Source organism: Salvelinus namaycush, chromosome 37, assembly GCF_016432855.1.
Source record: "Salvelinus namaycush isolate Seneca chromosome 37, SaNama_1.0, whole genome shotgun sequence".
Taxonomy (NCBI): Eukaryota; Metazoa; Chordata; class Actinopteri; order Salmoniformes; family Salmonidae; genus Salvelinus; species Salvelinus namaycush.
In genome coordinates, this window is record NC_052343.1 from 26,520,091 (window position 1) to 26,528,658 (window position 8,568).

Here is an 8,568-nt window from a genome sequence, read left to right on the forward strand (position 1 = left end):
AATGAGGCTCAGTAGTGTGTGTGGCCTCCACGTGCCTGTATGACCTCCCTACAACGCCTGGGCATGCTCCTGATGAGGTGGCGGATGGTCTCCTGAGGGATCTCCTCCCAGACCTGGACTAAAGCATCCGCCAACTCCTGGACAGTCTGTGGTGCAATGTGGCGTTGGTGGATGGAGCGAGACATGATGTCCCAGATGTGCTCAATTGGATTCAGGTCTGGGGAACGGGCGGGCCAGTCCATAGCATTAATGCCTTCCTCTTGCAGGAACTGCTGACACACTCCAGCCACATGAGGTCTAGCATTGTCTTGCATTAGGAGGAACCCAGGGCCAACCGCACCAGCATATGGTCTCACAAGGGCTCTGAGGATCTCATCTCGGTACCTAATGGCAGTCAGGCTACCTCTGGCGAGCACATGGAGGGCTGTGCGGCCCCCCAAAGAAATGCCACCCCACACCATGACTGACCCACCGCCAAACCGGTCATGCTGGAGGATGTTGCAGGCAGCAGAACGTTCTCCACGGCGTCTCCAGACTCTGTCACGTCTGTCACATGTGCTCAGTGTGAACCTGCTTTCATCTGTGAAGAGCACAGGGCGCCAGTGGCGAATTTGCCAATCTTGGTGTTCTCTGGCAAATGCCAAACGTCCTGCACGGTGTTGGGCTGTAAGCACAACCCCCACCTGTGGACGTCGGGCCCTCATACCACCCTCATGGAGTCTGTTTCTGACCGTTTGAGCAGACACATGCACATTTGTGGCCTGCTGGAGGTCATTTTGCAGGGCTCTGGCAGTGCTCCTCCTGCTCCTCCTTGCACAAAGGCGGAGGTAGCGGTCCTGCTGCTGGGTTGTTGCCCTCCTACGGCCTCCTCCACGTCTCCTGATGTACTGGCCTGTCTCCTGGTAGCGCCTCCATGCTCTGGACACTACGCTGACAGACACAGCAAACCTTCTTGCCACAGCTCGTATTGATGTGCCATCCTGGATGAGCTGCACTACCTGAGCCACTTGTGTGGGTTGTAGACTCTAGAGTACTAGAGTACCACTAGAGTGAAAGCACCGCCAGCATTCAAAAGTGACCAAAACATTAGCCAGGAAGCATAGGAACTGAGAAGTGGTCTGTGGTCACCACCTGCAGAACCACTCCTTTATTGGGGGTGTCTTGCTAATTGCCTATAATTTCCACCTGTTGTCTATTCCATTTGCACAACAGCATGTGACATTTATTGTCAATCAGTGTTGCTTCCTAAGTGGACAGTTTGATTTCACAGAAGTGTGACTGACTTGGAGTTACATTGTGTTGTTTAAGTGTTCCCTTTATTTTTTTGAGCAGTGTATATATTTCATTTATAAGTCCAAAGACGCATGCATGTGTGACAAACTGTGCCCAAACTATCCCACTGCCCACAAACGGCAGAATTATATATCTGTCTCGGCAGCGGCGCTGTCCTTTCAGCACCACAGAATTGATCTGCTATACCAGGGTTTCACAAATTTGGTCCTTGGGTGCACATTTTGTTTTTTGAATGTCGGCTGCTGTCTCAACTCTCCATGGCTAGAACTTGCAGCCTACTTCCTAATTTCGCCATTGTTTAGTTGAGTTTGCTTCTTTTATCATGCATGCGTCTTTAACGTCCTTATAAGTTGGCATCCTACCTTTTATTTGAATGCATTATAAGCCTATATTTATTTGTTGATTTATCTGTCATTGTTTGTATTTACCAAACAGCTGTTACGTGCGCCGATAGGCAGCCTTGCGGTAATATGACAGCCTTTAGTAACTTGAATATCAATTTTATTTTGTGAAGCTCTTTATGGTTAGATTTATGGACAACATTACTCTGTTGCACTTGATTTGTCAAGCTAGAATGTCGTTATGAAGAGACATTTTTCTTTGACGCTTTGAACTGCATTTATTAGTTAATTCGTTTGTTGATGGGCTATTATTTAATTACAACTTTTGGCAATAATAATAGCCTATGAATTCATTGCGTGTATTGTAATATATTATTGAGACAAGCTCATTTACTGCCTTTTTACTCCTTTCAGAATCATGGCTGATATGGCTGACTTTAGAGGTAACATGAGTCTACTCCAGACTTTGTGGATTTGTGTAGCTCTAAGAACGGCGTTCTCCTTAAGTAGACTTCATAACTTAATTACGCATTTTTGTTTACGATGCAAACTAAAGACACTATGTGCAAACTCAAACGTATGCCACATGTATATGAACGGCGCCATTTGCTGGGTAATTTCGATATGACACAATCAAATAGCACCGTGACATGACAATGGTTAATGTTATTGGAAAGTCTATTTTGCTCGATCCTCAACGTACTGTCAACTACATTATGTGTTTACTGATTTGTAAATAAAGAACACAACCATGCACAAAACGCAACTTCACAGTGAACAAGCAAGACATCTAGCTAGCATAGCAGAGTCAGTCAGTCTCACACACACAAACACACGGTCTGCTGCTTACACTGACACTTCTAGAAATTGGAAATCAATTACCTATTTTAATCGATTTCAGATGAGTATTCCATCAGAAGCCTGTTTCTTGCGAAGGGGTGCAGACAATTAATGGAAAAACGCAGATTCCGAGGATTATTAATATTGAGAAAATTAATTAAAACAAACCGAGGGAACGAATAAAACATCTGAGGAAACTGATTAAAAAAAACAGTGTTAATAAAAATAAAAAAATCTGAGGGAATGGATTAAACATTTTTACAAAATCCGAGTGAATTGATAAAAATCTGAGAGAATTGAGAAAAAACGAGGGGAATTGATTAGTCTGGCAGTTTTTTTTTACCGTGACCACTCAGGGGCTCCATATGTTTCCATCTCAACAGTAGTGATTTTGTTTTTATGCTGTTTGACTTTACTTACATAAAGACTGTGGATGGAAACGTGGTTAGTGACAACCCCATTTTTGTTGATGCTTTTTTCTTCCTGTTGAAGTGTGAAGTGAAAGTCAGTCATATAAGCCACTAGACGAAATTCTTTGGTTAAGAGCTCTAACATTACTCAGATTCATATTTAAACTACCAGCAAAAGCAATCTTGACAAAGATAGTCATTCTTTAACTGGCTTAGTCAATTCATTTGAATGGGTTGAGTAACCTAATACTATAGAAATAAAAGTCTAACAAGACAAAACTAGCCAAAATTGCAAATGTAGGCCCGTGTTCTGTTAGTTTGGCTATATATAGCTAGACTATGGGTTAGGGGAAGGGTTAGCTAAAAGGCTTACGGTAGGCTGGGCACATTACATTTTTAACAATGCTTTTTTTCTAATAAAAACTAGATCATTGCATCCGCCGTGGAACCCAGTTTCATAATATTACCATATTTCCCAGCTGCTTGCGTACTGTAGTTTTGAAGTAATCACACAAAAAAAGCAGGCCTTATTTTAGGGCATTTTTCACCCTGTCAGCTCCTATTAGTTATATTTAGCACCGTGGCACCAACTCGCCTTCCGACTGTTACAATGCCTGCTTTGCTGTTGTTGGCAATGAGACCTGCCCACGTTGCTGGTAGTTAAAATGTAAACAACAACAAATTAATCATTGAACTCTGAGGTCGTCCCATAGTTTTTTATAGGGAAATATAGGTATGTATGTCTATTTAAATATCACGCAATGTGTGTATATGTGTATATATCTATTTATATTTTTTCAATTGGACACCATTTTAATAATGAGAATCTCCTCTTTCTAATTATGTAAGGCTGGGCAGTATGACGAGACAGAGGCATTGATGCGAGTAACCAGTCTTGTTCAGTACATTGCAATACATCCGAGTATCTCAAGCACACCGGTAAAAACACTGGAGTTGCAGTAATTAACATTTACCAACAGATGGCATTAAATCAAATCAAACTTTATTTGTCACATGCGCCGAATAAAACAAGTGTAGACCTTACCGTGAAATGCTTACCAAATAAACGAAAGTAAAAAATTATTAAAAGTAACACAATAACATAACAATAACGAGGCTATATACTAGTGATGCATCGATATGACATTTTTGGCTGATACCGATATCCGATACTGATAACAGATATTTACAATTTTAGCGGTGGGTCACTCCAGTGGGTCACTGCATCTCAGTGCAAGAGGTGTCACTACAGTCCCTGGTTCGAATCCAGGCTGTATTACATCCGGCCGTGACTGGGAGTCACATAGTGCTGCGCACAATTGGCCCAGCGTCGTCCGGGCCGTCATTGTAAATAAGAATTTGTTCTTAACTGACTCGCCTAGTTAAATAAAGGTTACACACACACACCACACTGACCAAAACGTTATTTTGTTGGCATTTACGTATGTCCCCATTACCAGTAAAACATCATCTAAACCTATTTCTTTCACTTACTTGTTGTGCTGTTTCGTTGTTCATTTGTTCAGTCGTTTCATTCTCAACCAGGATTTCTATGGAATGCCGTTTGGGTCTTTGCGTGTCAAAAAAGAAATACGTCAAAACATCTGTTTCAGTAGCTATAGTTAGCTAGCAAACTATATTGCTAGGTGACATCATCTAAAATAACCCTAATTTATAAAACAGTTATTATTTGATTAATGGTGACCCATCTATGTGAAGATAGCCACAATAAGGATTAGCCACAATTGTGGACTTTGCGCCTTCAAAATAAAAGTGTGGCTTAATTATACTATTTGTATTCATTTGCATTACTGTCAATGACACACATATTTTGAAGGCAAACCGCAAATTCCACTATTGTGCCTAACCCTTATTGTGGCTAGCTTCACAACATATAACCCGGTGCGGTGGAGCCTCACTAGCCAGATGGCTGTTTATAACGTTAGCTTTGGGCAACAGCAACAGTTGCTGACTAGCTATTTATTTTCATGAACTGAAGTTCAATTTCAATAGGCGAACAACAAGTGGCAACCTAGCTAATACTTACAAGGATTCCAAAATCATTGCTAAGAATAATGAAAATGACTGCAGGTTCTACTGGTCAGTTTTCAGGCTGGTTGTATTGGTGCTAGCTAGGTACCAAGTTAAAGCTAGCTACCCCAGAAGTTGCGGTTGAACAAATTATGCTTTATTACCAACACGGTATTGTAAACACGTGGCCGTTTTTTGCTTGTTTGCAGAGTTTTTTTGCACCGCTTTGACAGTGCTACTGTATCTTTTTTGACACACAAAGACCCAAATGGCATAGTATTGTAATGAAACAGCAGGGGAGTAGGTCTCGAACCCTCAACCTTCTAGTCCGAAGTCCAGCACGCTATCAACTGTTCTCCAAAAGCATGCTCAAGCAGCAGAGTTGATATCCGCGCTTATAAACCCAGGGTCGTTACACTACCTCCTTTCAAATAGCGTGTCCTCGCGACTCAACGTATTATAGGAACGCGCTCACTGGCCAAGCACACGCACTGTCGTGGATGCAAGGTCTGATCACTTCTGACACCAATGTAATGAAACGGCAGGGAGCAGGTCTCGAACCCTCAAACTTCTAGTCCGAAGTCCAGCACGCTATCGACTGTGCCCCAAAAGCATGCTCAAGGGGCAGAGTCGATATCCGCGCTTATAAACCTAGGGTCATTACAGTATGTATGTCGTGAAGCTAATAGCAGTGACGATATTACTGTGTAACTCCGGTAGGGCAACATGTACGTCATATACGTTATATACAGTATATCACAAAAGTGAGTACACCCCTTACATTTTTGTAAATATTTGAGTATATAGCACAGTCAACTTAGTGTATGTAAACTTCTGACTCACTGGAATTGTGATACAGTGAATTATAAGTGAAATAATCTGTCTGTAAATAATTGTTGGAAAAATTGCTTGTGTCATGCACGAAGTAGATGTCCTGACCGACTTGCCAAAACTATAGTTTGTTAACAAGAAATTTGTGGAGTTGTTGAAAAACAAGCTTTAATGACTCCAACCTAAGTGTATGTAAACTTCCGTTTTCAGCTGTACATGTAGGTAGGGATGAAGTGACTATGCATAGATAATAAACAGCGAGTAGTAGCAGTGTCGTCCGGTGGCCATTTGATTAATTGTTCAGCAGTCTTATGGCTTGGGGGTAGAAGCTGTTAAGGAGACTTTTGGTCCTAGACTTAGCGCTCCGGTACCGCTTTCCGTGCGGTAGCAGAGAAAACAGTCTATGACTTGGGTGACTGGAATCTCTGACAATTTTATGGGCTTTCCTCTGACACTGCCTATTATATAGGTCCTGGATTGCAGGAAGCTTGGCCCCAGTGATGTACTGGTCTCCTGAGGGGGAAAAAGTTTTGTCGTGCCCTCTTCACGACTGTCTTGGTGTGTTTGGACCATGGTAGATCGTTGGTGATGTGGACACCAAGGAACTTGAAACTCTCGACCCGCTCCACTACAGCCCCTTTGATGTTAATGGGGGCCTGTTCGGCCTGCCTTTTCCTGTAGTCCACGATCAGCTCCTTTGTCTTGCTCACGTTGAGGGAGAGGTTGTTGTCCTGGCACCACTCTGCCAGTTCTCTGACCTCCTCCCTATAGGCTGTCTCATAGTTGTCGGTGATCAGGCCTACCACTGTTGTGTCGTCAGCAAACTTCATGATGGTGTTGGAGTCGTGTTTGGCCACGCAGTCATGGGTGAACAGGGAGTACAGGAGGGAACTAAGTACACACCCCTGAGGGGCCCCAGTGTTGAGGATCAGCGTGGCAGATGTGTTGTTGCCTACCCTTACAATCTGGGGGCGGCCCGTCAGGAAGTCCAAGATCCAGTTACAGAGGGAGGTGTTTAGTCCCAGGGTCCTTAGCTTAGTGATGAGCTTTGTGGGCACTATGGTGTTGAACGCTGAGCTGTAGTCAATGAACAGCATTCTCACATAGGTGTTCCTTTTGTCCAGGTGGGAAAGGGCAGTGTGGAGTGCGATTGAGATTGCGTCATCTGTGGATCTGTTGAGGCGGTATTTTGAATTGGAGTGGGTCTAGGGTATCCAGGAGGATGCTGTTGATGTGAGCCATGACCAGCCTTTCAAAGCACTTCATGGCTACCGACGTGAGTGCTACGGGGCGGTAATCATTGAGGCAGGTTACCATCGCTTCCTTGGTCACAGGGCTATGGTGGTTTGCTTGGAACATGTAGGTATTACATACTCAGGGAGAGGTTGAAAATGTCAGTGACGACACTTGCCAGTTGGTCCGCGCATGCTTTGAGTACACGTCCTGGTAATCCATCTGGCCCCGTGGCTTTGTGAAGTTGACCTGTTTAAAGGTCTTGCTCACATCGGCTCCCGAGAGCGTTATCACAGTCATCCAGAACAGCTGGTGCTCTCGTGCATGCTTCAGTGTTGCTTGCCTCGAAGTGAGCATAAAAGGCTCGTCTGGTAGGCTTGCGTCACTGGGCAGCTCGCGTCTGGGTTTCCCTTTGTAGTGCGTAATAGTTTTCAAGCCCTGCCACATCCGACGAGCGTCAACCGATGTAGTAGGATTCATTCTTAATCCTGTATTGACGTATTGCTTGTTTGATGGTTAGTTTGAGGGCATAACGAGATTTCTTATAGGCGTCCAGATTAGTATCCCGCTCCTTGAAAGCGGCAGCTCTAGCCTTTAGCTCAATGCGGATGTTGCCTGTAATCGATGGCTTCTGGTTGGGATATATACTGTGGGGACAACGTCGTCGATGCACTTATTGATGAAGCCGATGACGGAGGTGGTATACTCATCAATGCCATTGGATGAATCCCAGAACATATTCAAGTCTGTGCTAGCAAACAGTCCTGTAGCGTAGCATCCGCGTCATCTGACCACTTCTGTATTGAGCGAATCACTGGTACTTCCTGCTTTAGTTTTTGCTTGTATGCAGGAATCAGGAGGATAAAATGATGGTCAGGTTTGCCAAATGGAGGGCAGGGGAGAGCTTTGTATGCATCTCTGTATGTGGAGTAGAGTGGTCTAGAGTTTATTTTCTTCTGGTTGCACGTGACATGCTGGTAAAAATTTGGTTAAACTTATTTAAGTTTGCCTGCATTAAAGTCCCCGGCCACTAGGAGCGTCGCTTCTGGGTGAGCATTTTCTTGTTTGCTTATGGCTTCAAAGAGTTGGTTGAGTGCGGTCTTAGTGCCAGCATTGGTCTGTGGTGGTAAATAGACGACTACAAATAATGTAGATGAGAACTCTCTTGGTAGAGGTCGAGGTCGACCGATTATGATTTTTCAACGTCGATACCGCTACCGATTATTGGAGGACCAAAAAAAGCCGATACCGATTAATCGGCCGATTTAAAAAAAAAATGTAATAATGACAATTACAACAATACTGAATGAACACTTATTTTAACTTAATATAATACATCAATAAAATCAATTTAGCCTCAAATAAATAATGAAACATGTTCAATTTGGTTTAAATAATGCAAAAACAAAGTGTTGGAGAAGAAAGTAAAAGTGCAATATGTGCCATGTAAGAAAGCTAACGTTTAAGTTCCTTGCTCAGAACATGAGAACATATAAAAGCTGGTGGTTCCTTTTAACATGAGTCTTCAATATTCCCAGGTAAGAAGTTTTAGGTTGTAGTTATTATAGGAATTATAGGACTATTTCTCT